The following is a 23,154-nucleotide window of genomic DNA, read 5'->3' as shown; positions in this document are numbered from 1 at the left end:
ATGATCAGATGGTGCACATTCTTTGCAGCAGGCACATCAACCCCTGTGCTACTTTATGATGAGTCAAAACTGCCATTGTACAAAATCCGATCTCTCACCAGTAGGACCATTAATCACCAGAGGTCTATTGACATTTTCATTGCTGCCTGAAAACTGCTGGACGCACAAGGAAGTTCACATACTTTTAACCAATAGTGATTCTCAAACACAGGCCCCCACCAAAGCCAGCTCCAGGTGCAGCTGCACCGGTAGCACCAGCGTAAAGCTGAACCAGAACACAGGCACTTTTGCACCAGGGTACAAAGGTGTCTGCATTGACGCAAGGCAGCACATTGTGCGCCAGTGCAAGAAGAGCATAGGAATTCATTATTTAATGTAACATATGCTGCATTCCTGCCCTTTCACGCAGCCCAGCAAGGTGTCTTAATGTGTTGTTTTGTGTGAAAGGATGATAAAATTGGCCATTATTATTTAGGAGCCAAAGGTAGTTTTTGAAGCTAATGTGTTCCCCTAAGTGTGGTAGTGGATACTGATTTTGTTCACAAGTCCTGAACCTTCAATAAGTGAAATCGTTCACATCATATGAGAAAATGTTTTAATGTTTTTGTTTGTTTGTAGTTTTTGTCAACCTTTTCATAGTAGTAAGTACTTTTGGGAACATGAACGGCAATGAACAGTTTTTTAAGCTTTAACCCCCCCTCCCCCTGTGTAGATCCCCCGTGCACCAGCATATATAATTTACTGACTGGAGTTTGCAGGACATAGCAGACATCATTACTCTGAAATGGTTAGGAAATGCAATAATCTACCCTGTTGTACAATTTCACCAATATGCAGCGAGCAAAATGCAGCTGTTTGGAGGACATCCAACCCTCCACAGGAACTGACCAGGCGGAAGTTGATGAATGGTGCACATTCTCTTTTCTTCTGACACGCAGCTTAACTTTCAGCAATGAAGAACCCTTAAAACTGTAATCACTGTTCCTCTTCAGTGAAGGATCACTTGTAGGTAGAATTGTTTCAGAAACATTGCTTTCTACATCACTTGCTGCTCAATGCAATCTTCTCGTCCACAGTCTGGTGCTACCTTTAACTCATGAATGGCTCAATGATCCACTGTTAAATAAAGTCGACTCTGTTGTGTCCTTCTATTAAACTTGAGAAATGGTCTGCTCAATGTCTGCTGATGGCTCAAGTCACTGCCCCCTACTTCCTGGTACTCGCACTTTCATGTCACTCTGGACACAGTATAAGAACATGGCGGGAGGCAATGACAAGAGCTGGACCTTAAGTCAGGCATATGTTTCGCCTGGATGCACAGCCCATCAGATTGCGTCTGATGCAAGTTGCGGTAAACATGGTCTGCTTGAGACAGCCATTTATGTGGCAATTTTCTACATCTTGGGCAATTCCACAAAAACTATGGATTGGTCCATAAACACCCAGCAAATCCATATTCGTCTTTGTTGTACAGAGAGGGAAAAATGGCATTTGCAATTTTGCACCATGGGTATATAAGGAGTGAAGTGACTTAAACTAATTAGAAGATACTCAGGCCGTATGTACCAAAGCATTTTTGCAGTCGAAAACTGCCTGATTCTCAAAAATGCTGTGCCATTTCTGATTGCAAAAATGCTTTTACATAAGTACAAAGCACAAATTGTGATTTGGTAACATGTTACCGAATGGCAATTTGGGAGTTTAAGGCGTCCCTTCCCAATACCGATTCGTAGAGGAATGTATGAATGCATCTTTTACCGACAACTCAGAAGAGGTGGCAACCATTTGCAAATGGGAAGGGGTTGCAATGAGACCCCTTCCACTTTGTGAATGTTGATACAAATATTTTTTTTAAGCAGGCAGTAGTCCCACTGACCACTGCCTACTCATAAAAAATTAACCTTAAACATTTCATAGTATTTTTTTACACACATCCCATGTTCCTTTAAGGAAAACGGGCTGCACTTAAAAACATAATAAAAAAAGAAGGTTGTTTTTATCAAAAAGCAATGACAAACATGGCGGTCTGCTGACCACAGCAGGCCATCATTCCTGTGCAGTATGCAACACCTAATTGGTCAAAAATTGCAATGTACCTTGATAATATTCATGAGGTAGGTCAAATTGCGACCCCATTAGGAATCACAAAATAAAACTAAATTTTTTCATACATTAGGAATAGCTTTAGCCGGATTGCGATTTGCAGAAAGGTGCAATTAGGTAAGCCCCATTACTAAAATGTTTACATATGGCTCAAAATATTCCATTCTCTGTGCCTCTCTGAAAGATGTTTCTGCCTATATTTAAGGTGAAATCAGTTTGCTTAGTTTCTTATCGTAAAGGAAGCTTATTCAGAGCAAAAATTGTCATTCTTTTAACGTACAATTTTTCATCAGTTATGATTTCTTACTTACAATTTCTATTTCTCACTTAAAAAGATTTATCAAAGATTCAAGTTTCGAATGTAGGGGTTGAATGTACTAACAGACTGTTATATTCCTGAGTAAGGCCGTTTTAGGGAAGCAGCTTATTTCTTACATTGTTCTCCCAATAACCTTTTAACCATGAACGTTTGCACAAATTTGCTTGCACTACAATGTTGGATTAGTTTCCCTGAAACTAAACTTGTTCACCCATCGCTTCGTACAACATTATAACAATGCCCTTAACATCATGTACAAGTTCTCTTTTTTTTTTTTTTATAATTTTTAAAACCTTTATTGTAATAAAGCACACAGCTATTCAGCCTAACATCCCGGAGGCAAGGCAGCAAAGTATCAGAACGGTCATAGTGCCAAGCGATTCATGTCAGAACAATGCAGGTTGTTTTTTATTTTATTTACACACAGAAACGTGAACAGAAGCGCCCGAGGGCGCAGAAAAGGCAATGGAAGGAAAAATGACTATGAGTCAGTAGGAGGCGGCAGAGGCTAGAGAAGTCGAAGAAAAGAACTGAAGCAGGATGTAGAAAAAGAGGGGGGGGGGAGGAAGAACAGGAGAATCAGAACAAGAGCAGCATAGCTGTTGTCAACGTCTACGGCGATAAGCGTTCATCACGGGGCATCGGTTCAGGTGGTAGACACAAATCACCTCTGTAGGCGTTCCAAGCCCCCCACACCTTATTCCATGTCTGAGGCCGCCCCCTGGCAGTGTACACAGTCTTTTCACGCAACATGCACCAATCCATGTTGGCCTTCCATTGTACCACCAGGGGGGCCACGTTGGATCCCCATTTCTGCGCTATGTCCCGTTTAGCAACCATATTGCCCAGTGTAGCCCACCGGGTCTGCGCCGTGTCATAGTCATTTGGCTCCCAGACATTGAGGAGGCACCTACGCGCCTCCGCAACCAACTCCACTCCAGTCACCTCCCGCATCACTCTATGTACCCTCTCCCAGTAAGGGACAATAACGGGACACTCCCACAATATATGCAGATAAGTGGCAAGGGCTCCGCAGCCACGACGACAAAGGCCATCAGGCGAGAAGCCCATACGCACAAGCCTGGGGCCGGTGACGTACACCCGGTGAAGGATTTTGAACTGGACCAGCCGCAGACGTGAGGAAATGGCGACCTCCTTGGGGGAGGACACAGCACTCTGCCAGTCCTCGTCGTCCAGTTCCAGCCCGTCGGCCACCCACTGCTCCCGCAAGCGATGGAGGAGGTCCACCTGAACGTTTATCAGCTTTTTGTAGGACAGAGAGATGGCGCTATCCGGCATATGCCCGTCCAGCACTCTGTCCTCCAAGGGAGAGCTCTCGGGGATGCCACCCTCCTCCGGTCTGGCAGCGGCTATTGCGTGCTGCAGTTGGGCGTAGCGGAAGAACTCTGTCCCACCCAATTGGTATTCCGCCTGTAGCTGCGGGAAAGTCTTAACCTCCCCCCTGGAAAGCATGTCTTCAACCCTCGAGATACCTATGAGGTCCCACTTGTCAAAGCCCTTGGTGTGCCAGAGCTTACCCAAAATGTCGGAATCGAAGAGAGGGGTGAATTTCGTCAGTCTGCCCTGCCAACCCTGTATCTTATTAACCGTTCGCCACGTGTGGACCGCCGCCTTGGTCGGACCCGTGAGGTTCCGATCAAAGGATCTAGAATAGAGGGCGCGATAGTAGTTGCCCCCGTGTAAGAGCCATCGGTCCATGGCATAGCCGGGGCTGTCCACGGGACCGTAAAAACCATGGTTGATAGCGGTAAGTTGAGAGGCCCAGTAGTACCTCCGCACGTCTGGTAACGCAATGCCCCCGTCGTACCATGGCATGGTAAGCTTCTGGACAGCGACACGAGGTCGACCATCCCAAAGAAGGGCACGCTGCAGGCTCTCAACCTCCCTGAAGTAGCGGGCCGGAACAAGGTCCTGGGTATTCTGCAAGGCATACAGGAACCTGGGCAGGGACATCATTTTAAATAACGCCGCCCGACCCAGTAGAGAAAGAGGGAGCTTACGCCAACTCTCCACATCCCTCCGCAATCGGTGGAGCGGGGGGAGTAAGTTGTGGTCGTACCTCGCCTTAGGGTTGTGCGAGATGTAAATCCCCAAGTACTTAAAGCCTTGTCCGGCCAGTTGTATATTGCAACCTCTGGGGAGGCGCGGCGTGTCACCCTTGAGGATGTAAAGGGAGGATTTGGCCCAGTTAATAATCAGGCCGGAGTAGCGCCCAAACAACCTGAGCACATCACACGCCACAATAAGCGACTTGCAAGGGGAGGTGAGGTAGAGCAGGATGTCGTCTGCATACAGGGAGACCCTGTCCTCAAAGCCCGGGGACCAGGAGATCCCATGCAAGTCAGGGTGCGAGCGCAGCATAGCCGCGAGAGGCTCTAGAGCCAGCGCAAACAGGAGCGGAGACAAGGGGCAGCCCTGTCTGGTGCCGCGTTGAAGCGCAAAGGGAGCAGACATGCGACCGTTAACCGTGACAGCAGCCAGAGGGCTAGCATAGAGAAGTTGCACCCAGCCCAGGAAACCCGGTCCAAACCCAAGTTTTGTCAGCACCGCCCACAAATAGTTCCATTCCAGGGAATCAAAGGCCATCGTGGCATCAAGGGAGGCCAGTACCGCTGGTTCCGTAATGGCGTGAGCCCTGGCCATAACCCCGGGCAGGCGTCTCAGGTTAAGGGCAGTATTGCGGCGGGGAATAAAACCAGACTGGTCCGGGTGCACCAGGTCGCTTATAACCCCGACCAACCGATTGGCCAGCAGTTTGGCCAGGATCTTGGGTTCAGCATTGAGGAGAGAAATGGGGCGATAGGACCTACAAACATCCCGCGGCTTGCCGTCCTTATGAATAACCACTATAGTGGCCAGTCGCTGGTCCAAGGGAAAGACACAATCCTCGCGGGCACGGAGGAACATATCTCTCAAATGAGGGGAGATCACATCCGGCCGGATCTTGTACAGTTCAACCGGTATGCCATTAGGTCCGGTTGCTTTGCCTGCACGCAGTGCGCGGATCGCCAGAGCGATCTCATCCGCGGTGATGTCCCGGTCCATGTCGACCCTGTCCTCCGCCGAGAGACAAGGAAGGTCTATCGCCGAGAGGAATTCAGATGAGTCGGCCTCGGAGCGGTCCGAACCGGAAGTATAAACACCCCGAAAATAGTCCGCAAAAGACTCGGCAATGGCACTCGGATCAGTAACCACCACTCCGTCATCACCCAGGATCTCCGGGACCACCCGGCTTGCCATTTCCCTCCTGTCCAACCAGGCCAGCAATTTACCAGCCTTGTCCCCGACATCATAGATGCGGCCCTGCTGCTCCTTCGCCAAGATCAGGGCTGCGTTCGTGGCGAGATCGTGATACTCCGATTGTTTCAGAGAGAGTTCGTGCAGGAGAGAAGGGTCGGGCTCAGGTCCCAGACGGGACTCGAGATCCAAGACCTCCTCCTCCACTTGTATAAGATCAGCATCACGAGTTCGCTTAGCCGCCGCTATGAGAGCCAGGGCTTCACCCCGCAACACCGTTTTGAATGCCTCCCACAGAGTGACCGCAGAGCCCACGGATCCAGTATTTTCAGTAAAATATAGGCCAATGGCCTTGGCCAGGAGTGATCGCGTGTTATGGTTGCGGAAATACCAGGGATTAACCGCTGCCGGGCGGCTGGACAGAATGACACCGAAATCGAAGGAGATCCACAGCGGTGAGTGATCAGAAACGCCCCTCGCCAGGAAACGCGCCTCAGAGATGGCAGGCGACTGCGCCGCCAGGGTGAGGACATAATCCAGGCGGGACAGACTACCATGGGCACTGGAAAGGAATGAAAACTGGCGAAGCGCAGGATGCAATAACCGCCAACAATCCACCAGACCCATAGAGTCAAGGAAGGTCGGCAGCCACGTTTGGGAACCCAGGAGGTCTCTCGGTGGCTGGCGATCTAGAGTGCCAGAGCAGACTGAATTGAAATCACCCCCTAGGATCAGCAGGCCCGAAGGCAGGGACAAAATGGCGACACCAAGGTCCTGGAAGGTGCTAGATTGAAGGCCAGGGGGAACATAAACCGAAAGCAGGGCCAAGGAACGCCCCTCCCATCTTCCCGCCACAGCTGCGTAGCGTCCTCTATCATCCAGTAGCGTGACGTCTATTTCAAGAGGAAGGGACGCACGTACAAGGATGCCCGCCCCCCGGGAGCCCAAGGAGAACCCAGAGTGGGCAACCATTTTGTAGCCCTTACGATTCAGGGCCCTACAAGCGTTCCCCACTAAGCGCGTTTCTTGTAATAGTACCACATCAGGCATGTTTCTTTTTATCAGCTGAATCACCACCCCTCTCTTAACCCGATCACCTAATCCATTGACATTCCAGCTAAGCACTTTCAATTTCCTACCCCCCATCCCCGAATAACCCGCCCCACCCGACTCCATCCAACTCAAACGTCAATAGCACATTAAAACACACAGTCCATTGCCTCAAGGAAGAAAAAGAGATAGAGCAAACAAACAATAAAACTCGCAAAGTTGCACCCCCCACCCTGCACCCCTGCATGTGACTAAAAAGCCCCCCCAACCAGCAGTGTGCCTGTCGCCCCATAACTACTCTACAAGAAGACACCCAGAGGAGTGAGGAATCTCCGCGAACACCTCCCGCCACCCTCCATGTACTGACAGGAAAGATAGTACGGCATCTCAAAGCTACATTTGATAGGCCACTGAGGCAAGCAAGATAAACGATTAGTCACCCACTACAGAACCAAGTCTCATAGGTCCGAGCCGCCAGCAGCGCCACCCTCATGGTCTTCCTGTGCTTCTCAGCGCGGTGATAGAGTGTCCAGCCATTCACTAACGTTCTCAGCGAAGTCAAAGAACAGGGCACGGCCTTCGTGTTCGATCCGGAGCTTAGCAGGGAACATCATAGAGTACTTGAAGCCTAGGTCCCGTAGTCGTCGCTTCACCCCAGCATAGCTTTGGCGCTGTCGCTGAACCGTCCTGGTGAAATCTGGGTAGAAATGGACGTCAGCATTTTGGAATTTAAGTGGTCCATGTCGCCTGGAGGCCTGCAGGACAGCATCCCTGTCACGGAAATTAAGCAGCCGGGCCACGATGGGTCTAGGTGCCACGCCCGTCTTCGGCGGGCCACCCGGTACTCGGTGGGCACGCTCCACCGAGAAAAAGTTGCTGAGGCCAGGCGGGGCCAGATGAGTCCTGATCAGTTCTTCAACGAGGAGGTCCGTCGCCGGCTCCTCCGAACCCTCCGGTACACCGACAATGCGGATGTTCTGCCGCCTGGCCCGGCTTTCAAAGTCATCCAGCCGCCTCGCGAAGTGCTCCGCTGTCCTCTGCAGGTTCCGGACTTCAGTTTGCAAGTCCGAGACGTCTCCCGTAAGACTGGTCGTCTTGATGTCCAGATTCTTAACCCGATCATTGGTTTTGCCCAGGTCGGCTCTGATGAGGGACAGATCAACGGCCATGCCATCCACCTTGTGCGTGAGGACTTCATGTTGTTGCTGCATGTCCGCCCGGAAATTTGTAATGGCTCCCAAAATGTTGCTCAAAGTGGGCTCAGAGCCGTCCGGCGAGCCTGAATGTGGGATGCCCTTGGCAGAGGGTCCGGTAACAGGCGGTGTCTTCGGCTGAGTATAGCGCTCAATCCGATTCTGCTGCTGTTGCGATTTACTGCGCACTCCTCTGTTAGACGGCTTGTCGAGGTCCCCCTTGCCCGCCATGTTAGGTCCAAGAGAACAAAGGGCTATGCCAGGCAAGTCCAAGCCCAGAGAGTCGGAGATTTGTCCGGGAGGACAATGGAATACCGTCCCAGGTTAGCTCCGCAGTCCAAATAGCACCGCTGTCCAGTACACTTCGCCGCTGGCGAAGGCAGGCAGGCACTCCGCAGATCAGCAACGCGTAGTGGCGGAGTCCGCAGAGACAATGGCACTGAGCTGGCACGGAGTCCCACTCGACGTAGCTCCGCGTAGGAGACACCGATTTGGAGTCTGAAAACGGTGCTCGCCTCAGTGGGCCCTCAGCAACGAGTATCCACCCTCGTGGATCAGGATTACGGGCAGGATAGTTGCGGAGGATCGGAAGGTCCGCGGAGCTCCGAGCTTACGCGGCCATCTTGGTTGCCCGCGAAGCTCCTCCCCCTACAAGTTCTCTTTTAACACTTAGTACAAATGTCATCTCTATCTTCATCCACAGGGCGATAGCGTTATCTACATATCACATCACTAATCTATACGTGCATCGCAAGGCTGCTTTCCATTATAAAAGATGAGCAGCCCGATATGATTGGTAGAGGAGGCACTTCAGCTGACACCGAGAGTCCCTGCATGTTGGGACTTCACCACGGAACAGTCTGACATCTCATAAGGGGTGTCCAGTTCAAGACCAAGACGGGGTCCTTCATTCTCTTCCATCAGGTAATGGGGTTGGATTGTCCCTTGGGGGGATTCTTGGCTCCACATCTACACACACTCTAGGTACACTTTGAGTAGGGTCCGCATCACAGGTGTATGTTTGATTACTGCTTTATTTTATGTGCCTGTATACATACACTGTCTTACGACCATGGTAGAACTATATCTACTATTTACGCTTTTGGTGCATGTAATGACTTTCATCTGCTTCTGTCTATTGATCATAGCAGTACACTTATTATAAACAAGAATAACGTTGGTTCAATAAACGTATTGAAAACATCCCACTGTGTATTCTCTGTATACTTCTCTGAGCATAAGTGAGCAGGAGTGACTGAGCGAAAGGTTCTGTACTGTTTGCATGATCCCTGAGGAGTCAGGGTTTTCATGTTCAGTGGTTGCCAGAAACCATTTGCTCCCTGATAAGGTGGGAGGGATTTGGCTTGCGGTGGCACTGTGAACTAGCTGGCCTGTAGGCCGACATATCCTGCGGGGTGTCCGGAATCAGTCTAGACACCAAGCCCCTAGTTTATGTTGTCCAACAAATGTGCAGATCCTACAGATTAGTAGAAACTACAGGACAGACAGGTTCCAAACAGAGGTGCAAATGGAGCACAACATTTTTGAGACTTGCCTGTAGTCTTGCGATGTGACCTATGTGCTAATAGGGGCAATCACACAATTTTTATTAGCACAGAGTCACAGAACCTGCATCATGAATATTAATTAAGCAGGTAACTATTTGTGGCGCCTTATGATCAGCTACAAACGTAGGGATGGTGGTCTACAAGTATCAGCAGACCACCTTCCCTTCTGCTTTTATCCTAAAAAGGTAAACAGGTTCTTAAAGTAGAATTTTTTCATTAATGGAGTTGGTGTTGCTTTAAAAAAATGTTTCCCATTTGGAATGACAACTGGGAGAGCAGATAGTGGTGCCATGGACCACTGCCTCCTCCTTACTTAAGGCACCCTGACATGATTCTCAAAGGTAAAACTATCTAATGTGGGCAGCTTCCCCTTTGAGAATCATTTCTCACCTCTTCTGAGGAGTCACATACTTCTCAATACTTTGTGAATGCAAATGTGGTTAAAACCACCAATAAATCTTATTGCGATTTGCGTTTAGGTGGGTACACCCTTCTAAAGATCCCTCTTAATTGCGATTTGGAATGAGTTAAACAATTCCTTTTACGATTTGGAAAGACTTCTCTGAATTACAAAAGAGGTAAAGTGCATAGAGGAATGCAAATTTGCTGTTGCAACTTCACTGATTTTGCAAATAGGATCATGCGATCACAAGAAGACCAGAGTAGGTGTTACTGGCGGGAGTCCAGCCTTGACAAAAGTGTGACTACTGGTGCTCGCCCCTTCAGGATCTGTTAAAGCTACTAGAAACAAGTAGCTTGTGTTTTAATCAAGTAGTGGGTCCGTAAGTACAGTTACACCACTGCATGCACAGCACACCTTAGCGTCTGTGCTGTAAAAACAATAAATGTGGCATTTTTTTTCCACAGCACCACTTTTTCACGTTGTATGATCCTGAAGAAATCCTCCAAAATCATTTGCCGAGGCTGAAACATGTCGACCTGATGGATAATGAAGACCAATTGCTAGTCCTCACTGTATCCCCTTATTTTCTTTTAAACATGTCCTGGGCTGCTGGGAATAAAGAAAATTTAAGTAAGGAATCCCAGAGTACTTTTTTACCTCACCACTTTTTCGAGCACCACTTACACAAAAAACAAAACCCGCTCCGCTGTAACTCAGGCGTAGACGCACATCTGGGTGGCATTCGGCTGCCCAGTTGGGAACCCACTGAATAGGCATGCCACTAACTAGGTTGGTGGATGAGGGGTTTTTTTCTAAACCTATGTGGTTCTTGGCATTCCAATATTCACAGTAGAGTCGTCCTTGCTAAAGGATTCACTAGTGGGGCCGTCAATGTTGTTTTTGATTATTTATAAAATAATACTAATTCTTCTGCCACCTACCTTATGTCTAAACTTCAGAACTGCCTCAGCCGTTTGTCTCAGGATTATAGTTGCCTTCAGAATGTGGTTTCCCCATTGCAATTTCTCTGCAAACTGGATCCCAAGATAATCGTGCTGCTTACCAGTCTCAATGAGAGATGAAACAGGGGGACAGTTTCAATGTATGATCAAGTAGGACTTTCCCTTGGACTTTCCCCGCTACATCCAATAGGGAAATTGGGTTATAGTTGGAGTGACTGCCATGGTCGCCCTTCATGAATATAGGTACAAGAATGGCTGAGAGCCAGGAGTATTGAAAGATAGTCCCAGTAACGGTCCAAATGAATGTTTTAGCAAGGATCTAAACCAATAGATGAGGGTCCTCCTCATAAATATCAACAGGGAAGAGTTCAGGGCCTGGTGCCTATTGTTTCTTCAATACTCTCAGAGCTCTCTCCACTTCTGGTACTAAGATATTCATTGCACAGTAGCCCCCAAAGGGGTCCTTACACACTGGTAGTTGGCCGGGATGGCCTCTGGGCTCAGAACCGTACATCTTCAAGATAATGCTTTGCCCTGGGTGTTACATTGGCACCCTATCAGAGCTTGCGAGACAGCTCTCTTCATGCAGAGGCTTTCATCGTCGCACCAGCCATACCATTTGTTCTGCCGCTCACTAATATGACCAGCTGTTATGATACCAATTGGCTTGGACCACAAGAGTTTCAGCTAAGTTATTGTAAGCCGCTAAGATAGTTACACAATAATCGGCCAAGGTATTCAAAATAATACATCCAAACATTGCCACTATACTTTCAAGCAGTGGGAGTCCATCACTCCATCTTATTCTCCTCCTGTTGCTAGTTGGAGAGATTTTGTGGCCATAACTTGCCAAGCTCACCCTTTTGGTGCTAGTGCTCCACATAGGGATCAAACTTGCTAGGAGAACCAGAGTACTATGATAACATGCCACTCTTCTGATAACTGTCAGATCGTTCACCCCTTATTGTTAACTATAATGTAATCAATGTTTGACAATCGTTCACAGTTATCGTATGTCACTTTGACAGTACTATTTGAAACGGTGCGACCATTGATAAAACGCAACTGATAATTTATCAAGAAATCAGAGAATGTAGCAGTCGTCTTTGCTGATTTAAAGCAACTCATACCTGTTTCTGGGATACCCGGGCAGTGATATTCCATTAGAACCTCCCTATTGACAATGGCTTTGGACGGTTGTGTATTAAAATCACCACAAATCAATTAAATAAACGTTCCCCTTTTACCCTCCTCACACAACGTATGAGCAGCAATAACCTATCTGATGGATCCAATGTTGGATGCAAAATCCCCCACTTGACTGGACCTCATAGGACCAGCCTGGGGGAATATAAACATTCAAAATATCAATCACATCATCTTCAAGGCCAGTGTACCAGACCCTCACATGTAGTACTTTGGGAGGCAAATGAGTTACCCCTAAAAGCTCTATCTTGCATTGCAATGTACATGACACCCACACTGCAAGCCCCCATGATGGGCTATCCTTAATGGAGTGCTTGGCTTGTATACTTATGTTTAAGAAGCCACACATGCTAATTTCGCCCAAGGCCCAAGTTTTCTGTAAGCAGCATGTGGAATGTTGGTTGATAAACCAATCCTCATCTTCCATTTTGCTATCCAAGCCTGCAGTGTTTCAGTATAAATATACAAACACTCTTTGCTTATGCTACCAGTTTCAATGGCCATGGGCGCTTCATAGTAATTCATAGCAGCAGGCGGTGGAGGTAGGATCCCCAGGACTAAGTAAGACTCCCCTCTGAATACAATACTGCTGCTAGTAGCCAGTAGTGCTGCTATCTGGACCAGTTTTTACAGTCTTCTTCGTTTTGGGGTTTGGGAGCTTCATTTTCCTTGTACTTTTACTTGTAGTGATACATACGTTCTCAAGGAGCACTCCATTGACAACCTGATGATCCCTATATCCTGCCCCTCTAGATGTGTTATGTGTGGGAGGATTAAGAGAAACATGAAGCTCTTTGTGTGGCCAATGTTGCCCTAAAGGAACCTCTTCTCCTTGATCAATGGCCGAACACAGCAGGATGTTGACACCCATATCACGGGGGGCTCATACCCAGGCTCCCTGATGGGCAGTGCTGCAACCTTCTAAAGGAGTTGTCAAACTTCATGGCTCAGGTGCTGTCCCTCTGAGGCTCTTCTCATGGGCCGACATTTCTTTTTGTATAACTGTTTTGATTGCACTTGGTGCCTTTTTGTTTTTTGGAAACATCTGTACTTTGACCACCATTGCACTGCATAGGTATCTTGTTCTTAGTGCCATTTGTGTGATTTGCTTAATTTTATCATCTATGCATCCTATGGGAGAGTTGGAAGTTAGGTTATGGCCGACAACATTCGCAGCTGCATCAAAACTTTCAAAATGCAGCTTAAATAGCACTGTTCATGCGCTCCTTTGATTGGCGAACAGTCCCTTTATAGAGAATACTAGGAAGATGGGCTACTTCCTTGAGTTTTTTTCCCTAGTTTGCCTATCTTCCCCTAATTCATGGTTCCTTCTTTAATGATTGCACCTTTCCCAGAGGTTGCAGGCAGTGCAGGACTCTCCATATTGCAGCCGAGACTGTCAGTTAGCCCTGTAGCAGCAGACTCTGGTAGATGTACTTGTAGATTTAGCCCCTCGACACTTGGAGTTGGAGTTAACAAGGTTATTGGCTGTACCAGCCTCACGAACCTCATTGGTTACTTCTTCCATCGTGTTAGAATTGGGGTTTCTTGGTGGCTAGATTATGCATCTAAGCCAGGCAGATCCCACCACTCTAGTCAGAGTAAGTGAGGTACACACACAAGATAACCCCTGCTCACCCCTCTGGTAGTTTGGCAGAGCAGTCAGGTTTAACTCAGAGGCAATGTGTTAAGTGTTAGCGCAACACACCCACACACCAGTGACACATTAGGCACACCACAAAAGAGACTCCATACAAGGTTCTAGAAAAAATATAACCTGTATTATATATAAAACACATAGACCACAATCACATAAATCACCTTGCCAACTAGGCAATTGTCATGACGTCACATAGATTTGAAAATTACTTTGCCACTAGGCAAGTGTGAGAACAGTACATCCAGTGCAATAAGAGAAAGGTTTTTACATGCACATATCATTGCTCATATAAACGTGTAAGACTAGAGAGGTGACCCCCACCTACCAAGGGAACAGGGCACTGAATTCAGTCGTATAGTAAGGCTCCCCTGCAATGTTAACAAATATGCATACAACTATACACAAAAAATCTACAGGAGACCCTATTACACAATCGTATATAGATTATCACACAAACTGATCCAAATTCAATATTCCAAAGAACATCTGGTAGAATAGCCTATGTTCTTTCCAGATTTTCTAGTAAATGGATTCAAAAACATAAAGGCGTCAACGCGTTTCAGTGGTTGTTGTTACTGTTTAAAAGACCTTCCTCAGAACTTATAATCAGGGATTTATTCCTCCTCCAAGTCTTTTTACTAAAACTATCTATCAAGAAAATCAAGATATCAGGCTTATCTATAGCCACTATGATAATCTGGCTTTTACAAAATAACCTGTTATTTGTGGTTTTTTCAATTTCCACAGTGATAATCTGGCTTTTGTTCAGATATGCACAGTCAATCTGGGCCACTTGTTTCTTTTTGTATAAAAGTGTGAGGTTATATCCCTCGTTCTGGGAGAAAGGTTTCCGCTTGTTTCAGCGGATTCTATTGTGCCTGTCTCCTCCTTGAGAAGCAGAAAGCAATCTGTCCACTTTATCTCCTGTTGTGGAAGACAGGGCCTGTATCTTTAGTTGAAGTACCCCTCTCTCACTGTGAGTTTTACTTCTCCACAAGTATAACTTTTTACATGTTGTGGCACCAGCCAGCTGGGCTACGGACGCAGAGAAACCAAATTTAGCAGAACCAGACATCACTGGACCTTTCTGGATGGTACCACAAAATAAAAATAAATATTTCATGTGGAGAAGTAAACACCAGCCTCCGGGGTTTTGCTGGAGGGTTCCACTCTCCTCTTACTGCAGGCTTCAGGGGAAGGAAGGGCCCACGTCACGAACATCACCAGGAGCCCTCGCTGAGTTCTGCCCTCTCCTGCCAGAGGGGTGTTACCTTCTCCTTTTCAGCCATGGGGGGGCAGATGCGGCCTTCCTTCCCAGCCCCGCCCACACGGGATGGACAGTCCAGTCCTTCTCCTACTCCAGACAGGAGCAGTAACTGCAGGCCTGCCCACCCGACATACATCAAGGGCAGTATTTCTCACACAGGGGCAGATTTACAAGTCCCTTGCGTAATTTTTGCAAAGCAGTTGCATCACTTTTTGTGACGCTGCAGCGTAAGAATGCAGCCCACTTACAACGTGACGCATCTAGGGATATGTGTCACATTGTAAAGCCCTGCGTCACATTATACCTGCATCAGATATAATGTATGCAGGGTGGGCGTTCCAATGCAAAACAGCCTTGTAAAAGTGACCATCTATGAGATTTCACTGAGCCACTTCTAGTAGGCCACTGTGTCATATTTTTACGCCTGCTTGAAGCAGGTGTAAGGAGTGACGCAGCACAATGAGGATAGGCCTCCCCCTGCATTGCTGGAGTTGTGTTGTGCTTTTGACACTACTCCAGTAATGCGTGACTTTTGCGTCACCAAGATGCGTCAGAATTTCTGACGCATCTGTCAATCCTTGCACCATGGTGCACCATGTTATAAATAAAAAGACATACAAGTTGATGGACGGAATGCAGAACAAATCAAAACATTCACCCCCAGTCAAGAGATCTGAGTTAAATCCATAATTCTTTTGCTCACCATGCCACCCCAGTTTAGACCTGGCCATATGCAAATCAGTCTTGACACTGTGTCTCATGGGAACAGCCCAGCTACTATGGTGCATCCATAGTTGCGCAAGGGTTTCTCAGGGTGGGGCAGGGAAAGTAATGCATCTTTACAGATGCGTCTCTTTCTTGTAAATCTACCCTGCAGTTCTGAGCCCTCCTGTCAGGCAGGCAACTTTTAGGCCCCGGCCAAGATCTTTCCTGAAGTCTTTTGTATCCATGAGACTTCCAAGAGGAGACCAGCACACCCAAGCCCTTGGAGATTCTTCACAAGCAGGATAGCACAGAAGGGCAAAAACAGTTAGTTATTTTCCACCAGCAGACAGAAGCAGCAATTGCAGGCCATCCCACCCCTCACTCAGAAAAGGGAATCCTCCCCACAAAGCCCTTCCGCTCTTCTTCTTGGCAGGGTACTCTTGTTCCTTGAAGTAATCTAAAGTCCTGGGGGTTTTAGGTCCAATACTTATACCCCATTTTGTCATTGTTCTATTTGTGGCAAGTGTATTTGAAAAGGACTGTGAAAAGTAGACACAGCCAATTCAGGAGCAAGAGAAACTCCTCCCACCAATCTAAATGCAGACCAGGTCTATTCTGCCCAGCGATTAGCCACCCAGGCAAGGCAGGACACACCTCAGCCCCCCCCCGGACTGTCTAAAGTGAATGCAAGTCCCCAGCTCCTGTCACTCCAACACCAGACACTGAATACACAAACAGTCAGATGCACATAGGATGGCGACCAATTTCTAAAAGTCAGAACACAAAACAATGAACCCGGCCCCGTACTACCGTACACTTCTACTACTCATGGAGTAACGAACAGCCAACTCTTTTATCTGTCCGAATGGAATTTTTCCTAGACCATTCCTGTTTCTTTAAAAGTTAATCAAAACAATTTTTGGGGGATTGAAAAAGAAACATAGACTTATCAAATTCACACATGAACTTACACGTATATACAATTCACAATAACATACAATTAAAGACAAAAATTGACTTTGAAACTGTGAAAAAATTATTAGCAATAGGTTGCAACATGACAAAATCAGCAAATGTATTCATACATTAATCTGATGCAAAACACATTTTTAGAAAAATGTACATCATATACAAAATTTTGTAATAAACATAAACATATCCAATATTATGAACCACATATGTGGTAAACGTCGTTTACAACGCAGTGTTTACACCTCACGACCTTTACTGCGCTGCCATTACAACGCAAGTTGTTACAACGACTTTCGCTGGATGGCGCTGTTGGTTAAGGAATATTGTAATTTAATATTCCAACACCTTCCCTACTGTTATATGGACTGGTGTTGGAATATAAAATTATATTATTCCTCAATCCGCGCCCTCCAACGCAAGTCGTTGTAACGACTTGCGATGTAAAATCCGCGATGTAAAGTACCGCGATCAAAATGATCGCGTTGTACTGACATACATCCACATATGTTATTCCAGCTCCAGGGTCAAAAAAGTATCTAAATAGTGTATCAGTCCTTTATCCAATAGTTTTCTTCAACACTCGCTGCATTCAGAACTAACTAAATGCCTCTCAAAATGCCAACGCGTTTCAAGACCCAGGCGAATCGTCCTGGGACTAACATCAGTGATTCATATAAATGGACCGGATATTCTGTTTTCTAGAGTTGGAGCAGCCGCTCCAGCTCGATTACTCCAAGAGTTTTTTGCTTTTCTGCCACTGGACTCCTTTATGTTACTGCTTACGAGGCTCCCTTAACTTTGCCAGTTTACATTTCTTTACTGCAGAGTATGGGCAGGACTGAGTTCCTTGAAGACTCTTTATTTTTACCACATCTGGTGCATGTGAGTGAAAAATAATACCCGTGAGAGACAGCAAGCCTGAATTTGAGCAAAAGGATAGTCTATTGCATCCAGAGTTGTGAATTGGTGAAGATGCGGTAATAGCGATTTTTAAACACAGTGCCCCCACCAAAGCCAGCACCAGGTGCGGCTGCACCGGTCGCACCACTCTAAAGCTGAACCTGAACACAAGCACTTTTTGCACTAGAGTACAAAGGTGCCTGCATTGAAGCAAGGCAGCACATTGTGCGCCAGTGCATGAAGAGCATAGGAGTTCATTATTTAATGTAACATATGCTGCATTCTTGCCCTCTCCCTTTCACGCAGCCCAGCAAGGTGTGTTAATGTGTTTTTTTGTGTGAACGTATGATAAATTTGGCCAATAATATTGAGGAGCCAAAGGTGATGTTCGAAGCTAACGTATTCCCCTAAGTGTGGTAGTGGATACTGATTTTGTTCTCAAGTCCATAAAAAATTTTCTGAACCTTGAATAAGTGAAATCGTATGAGAAAATGTTTTAATTTCTTTTTGTGTAGTTTTTGTCAACCTTTTCATAATATTACATACTTTATGGAACAGGAACAGCAATTATACACTTTTTTTGCTTTAAACCCCCCCCCGTGGAGATCCCCTATGCACCAGGGATGTATGTCAATATATCGCATAGTAATACCACGCATGCCATTACAACGTGGGTATTACTATGCAATGTCAATGACATCGCATACCAATATTAATCATCATTTTACCACGAGTATGCCTTTACCACGCATGCCATTAAACGCAAAGGTATGTGTGGTAAAGCTATGCTCGGGGGTAAAGGTGTGCAAGGTAAGTAACAACCCTACACAACCCACTACTCCCACCCCTACCCTACCCTAACCCAAAAACACTACAACACTTCCCACACTACTCCCACCCCTACACTACCCTAAACCCTAAAATACTACTACACTACTCCCACCCCTACACTACCCTAAACCACTACTACACTACTACACTACCCACACTACTACCACCCCTACACTACCCTAAACCCTAAAACACTACTACACTACCCACACTACTCCCACCCCTACTCTAAATCACTACTAAACTACCCACACTACTACCACCCCTAAACTGCCCTAAACCCTAAAACTCTACTACACTACCCACACTACTCCCACCCCTACACTACTCTAAACCACTACTACACTACCCACACTACTACCACCCCTACACTACCCTAAACCCTAAAACACTACTACACTACCCACACTACTCCCACCCCTACACTACCCTAAACCACTACTACACTACCCACACTAGTACAACCCCTACACTACCCTAAACCCTAAAATACTACTTCACTACTCACACTACTCCCACCCCACACTACCCTAAACCCAAAAACACTACTACACTACCCACACTACTCCCACCCATACACTACCCTCAACCCTAAAACCCTAAAACACTACCCTTAAACCTAAATCACTACACTACATAAACACTACTACACTACCCTAATACCTAAATCACTACACAAACACTACTACACTACCCTAAAAACGAAATCACTACACTACATAAACACTACTACACTACCCTAAAACCTAAAACACTACACAAACACTACACTACCCTAAAACCTAAATACATACACTACATAAACACTAATACACTACCCTAAACCCTAATACACTGCTCTAAACAAACACTACAACACTGCACTACTCTAAAACTTAAATCACAACACTACATAAAAACTACTACACTACCCTAAAACCTAAATCACTACACTAAACAAACAGTACAACACTACACTACCCTAAAACATAAATCACTACACTACATAAACACTACTACACCACCCTCCCTAATACACTACACTAAACAAACATGACAACACTACAACACACACTAAAACGTTTTTTTTTAAACACACACAACACAAACATTACCACTGTACTTTTACACTCCCATAAACCCTACAAAAGTAACCCCCACCTCATGCACAAACCCCCTTACCTCTCTCCTCTCCAGAGTTGCCGTCGGATCCTGCTTCCTTCTTCCTTCACGTCGTGAGGAAACAGCCTAAGTTTCCTCACAACGACGTGGATAGCCATTACATCGCATGGGTTGTAAAAGTGCATGCAATGTAATGGTATGCGTGGTTTTACCACGCGTTGTAACATCGCATGCATTGTAATGCATGCAATGTAAAAGCAGCGCGTGGTAAAACCCGCGTTGTAATGGCTATTCCCCGTGCACCAGAATGTATCAATTACTGACTAGAGTTTGCAGGACACAGCAGACATCATTACCCTGAAATGGTTAGGAAATACAATAATCTACCCTGTTGTACAATTTCACCAATATGCAGCGAGCAAAATGTAGCTGTTTGGAGGACATCCAACTCTCCACATGAACTGACCAGGTGGAAGTTGATGAATGGTGCACATTCTCTTTACTTCTGACACGCAGCTTAACTTTCAGCAATGAAGAACCCTTAAAACTGTAATCACTGTTCCTCTTCAGTGAAGGATCACTTGTAGGTAGAATTGATTCAGCAACATTGCTTTCTACATCACTTGCTGCTCAATGCAATCTTCTCGTCCACAGTCTGGTGCTACCTTTAACTCATGAGTGGCTCAATGATCCACTGTTAAATAAAGTCCACTCTGTTGTGTCCTTCTATTAAACTTGAGAAATGGTCTGCTCAATGTCTGCTGATGGCTCAAGTTACTGCCCCCTACTGCTTGGTACTCGCACTTCATGTCACTCTGGACACAGTCTAAGAACATGGCGGGAGTCCATCGCAAAAGCCGGACCTAAAGTCAGGCATATGTTTCACCTGGATGCACAGCCCATCAGATTGTGTCTGATGCAAGGTGGGGTAAGCATGGTCAATTTTCTACAGCTGGGTCAATACCACAAAAACTATGCATGGGTCCATAAACAGACAGCAAATCCATATTTGTCTTTGTTGTTGCTTTGTTGTACAGAGAGGGGAAAATGCATTTGCAATTTTGCACCATGGGTATATAAGGAGTGAAGCGACTTAAACTAATTGGAAGATTCTCAGGCCATATGCACCAGAAGCATTTTTGCAGTCGGAAACTGCCTGATTCTTAAAAATGCTGTGCCGTTTCTGACCTCAAAAATCAGTTCAGTTCAAAGACCTTTATTTCGTTTGATAAGACCATAAAAGTATACATACATAACAGTCAAAGACATAACATTATGAAGTTAAAACTCACCAAGCACAAATATACAAATTTAAATACAATGACTATTTCAACAAGGGCAAATTGACTATACCGACCAGCATGGCATTTGATTCAATGAAAGTGCAAATGCAATAGTGGCACACAAGAAAAAAAAGAAAAATACGCAAGCAAAATGCAAGCTGGCAAATAATTCATTAAAAAGATCAAGCGGTGCTCAGCAGAATTACTAGAGTCAAAACAATAAATAAAACTGGAAAGGATTTACATAATGTACCTCGATTAAAAATCATCATTTCATGTCAAAAGATTTAAAAACCGTTAAACGGAATAAAAAAAGAAGTATTTTCCACTCTCCATTATTACAACGGTAAAATAGTCTATGCACTAGTAGTTGGGGTTATTGTTGTTATGTGCCTCACTTTTTCTTTCCTTTTTGTTAGAGTGTCCATCGCCTATGCCACATTACATTTAAGAACCGAGAGACAGAAAAGACAATAGGCTACGAGGTTTCGTGCTTCACAATTCTAAATGCCACCTGGCATTGCACGAACCCCAGTTCCGACACAACTGTATAAACCTACATCACCTAGCCACTTTGTAGCTAGGGCAAAAGAACAGAACATGCAACTCTGACTCTTCCGGATGATTACATGCTGGGTGCCCACGTTGTGCCGATCCAGACCATTTAGCAGTAAAGGCCAGAAGGGGAAAGGTACTGTGTCTGAACTGAAGGTATAGTTTTCTTGCCGAGAACGGTAGAATGTCATCCAAAAAAGGGTTCTAATTTCGACTCATCTTTTACAGTGAGAAATTCTACTGTCAGAACACCTAAGTTCGGATTTCCATAAATGGCTTCCAGTTTTTGGATTTATTAAGTTCTCACCAGTTCAGCTGGTGAATCTGCGGAGCAAGTTTCTTTGGGATTACTCCAGCGGGTTGGTTTACCTATCCTTGAAGATTCATCCCTTATATGTGCAAACCAAGCAATATTTTTTTACCACCCCTTTTACCTGAAACTCTACCAGTTCTGAGTTCACTAGTGGGGGTGTCAACCTTGTTTTTGATTATTTATAAAAATAATACTATTTCTTCTGCCACTTGCCTTATGTCTAAACTTCAAATCTGCCCCAGCTGTTTTTCTCAGAATTATAGTTGCCTTCAAAATGTAGTTTCCCCATTGAAACATCTCTGCAAACTGGATCCCCCGATAATCGTGCTCCTTAACAGTCTCAATGAGAGATACCATCTCTCTAAAACTTCCGCTTGAAACAGGGGTTCAGTCTCAATGCATGATCAAGCAGGACTTTCCCTTGGACTTTTCCCGCAACATGCAATAGCGATTTGGGGGATAATTGGAGTGACCGCCATGGTCGCCCTTCTTGAATATAGGTACAAGAATGGCTGAGCACTACGAGTACTGAAAGATAGTCCCAGTAAGGGGCAAATTGAATGTTTTAGCGAGGATCTAAGCCAATAGATGAGGGTCCTCATTATAAATATCAACACAGAAGAGGTTAGGGCATGGTGCCTAATGCTTCTTCATAGCACTCAGAGCTCTCTCCACTTCCGGTGCTAAGATATTCATTGAACAGTTGCCCCCAAAGGGGTCCCTACACACTTGTAGTTGGCCGGGCTAGCCTTTGGGCTCAGAACCGTACATCTTCGAGATAACGCTTTGCTCTGGGGTTACATTGGCACCCTATCAGAGCTTGTGAGACAGCTCTCTTCATACAGAGGCTTTCATCATCGCACCAGCCATACTATTGTTCTGCCTCTCACCAATATGACCAGCTGCTATGATCCCAATTGGCTTGGACCACAAGAGTTTCAACTCTTCTGCTAAGTTATTGTAATCCGCTAAGATAGTTACACTATAATCGGCCAAGGTATTCAGAATAATAGATGCAAATTTTTCCACTATAGTTTCAAGCAGTGGGAGTCCACAAAGGTATCTCTCATTATTCCATCTCACCCCTTAACTACACTAAACAGTAATGCCAAAATTCAGTCTCTATCTCACCCTGTCTACGATACACTTGGTTCAGCCCCTCCTTTCGACGGGGCAGTCGGGTCAACTGGGATGGAAAAAGAGGAAGATAGACTTGGCTCCCTATTTCATGCACTGAGAGATGATTTGCAGGGCAAGTTCGAGATTTCTGATAAAAATCAGAGGGGCCTGCACGATAGATTTGACCTCTTAGAGGCTAAACTAGAGGGTATTAATGCTAGAACCAGTGTCCTAGAGGGTAAAGTTACGGCACTCTCAGAGACCTCCAAAGGAAATTCTAAAGACATAGAAGTCATAAAGGCACAGAATCGCACACTAACAATGGATCTGGAAAGGTTGGAAACACAAAGTCGACGCAACAACCTTAGGATCCTCAAAATTCCTGA

Source organism: Lissotriton vulgaris, chromosome 6, assembly GCF_964263255.1.
Source record: "Lissotriton vulgaris chromosome 6, aLisVul1.2, whole genome shotgun sequence".
Classification (NCBI taxonomy): Eukaryota; Metazoa; Chordata; class Amphibia; order Caudata; family Salamandridae; genus Lissotriton; species Lissotriton vulgaris.
The sequence above is the reverse complement of the archived record's forward strand: the minus strand, read 5'-3'. Positions refer to the sequence as shown.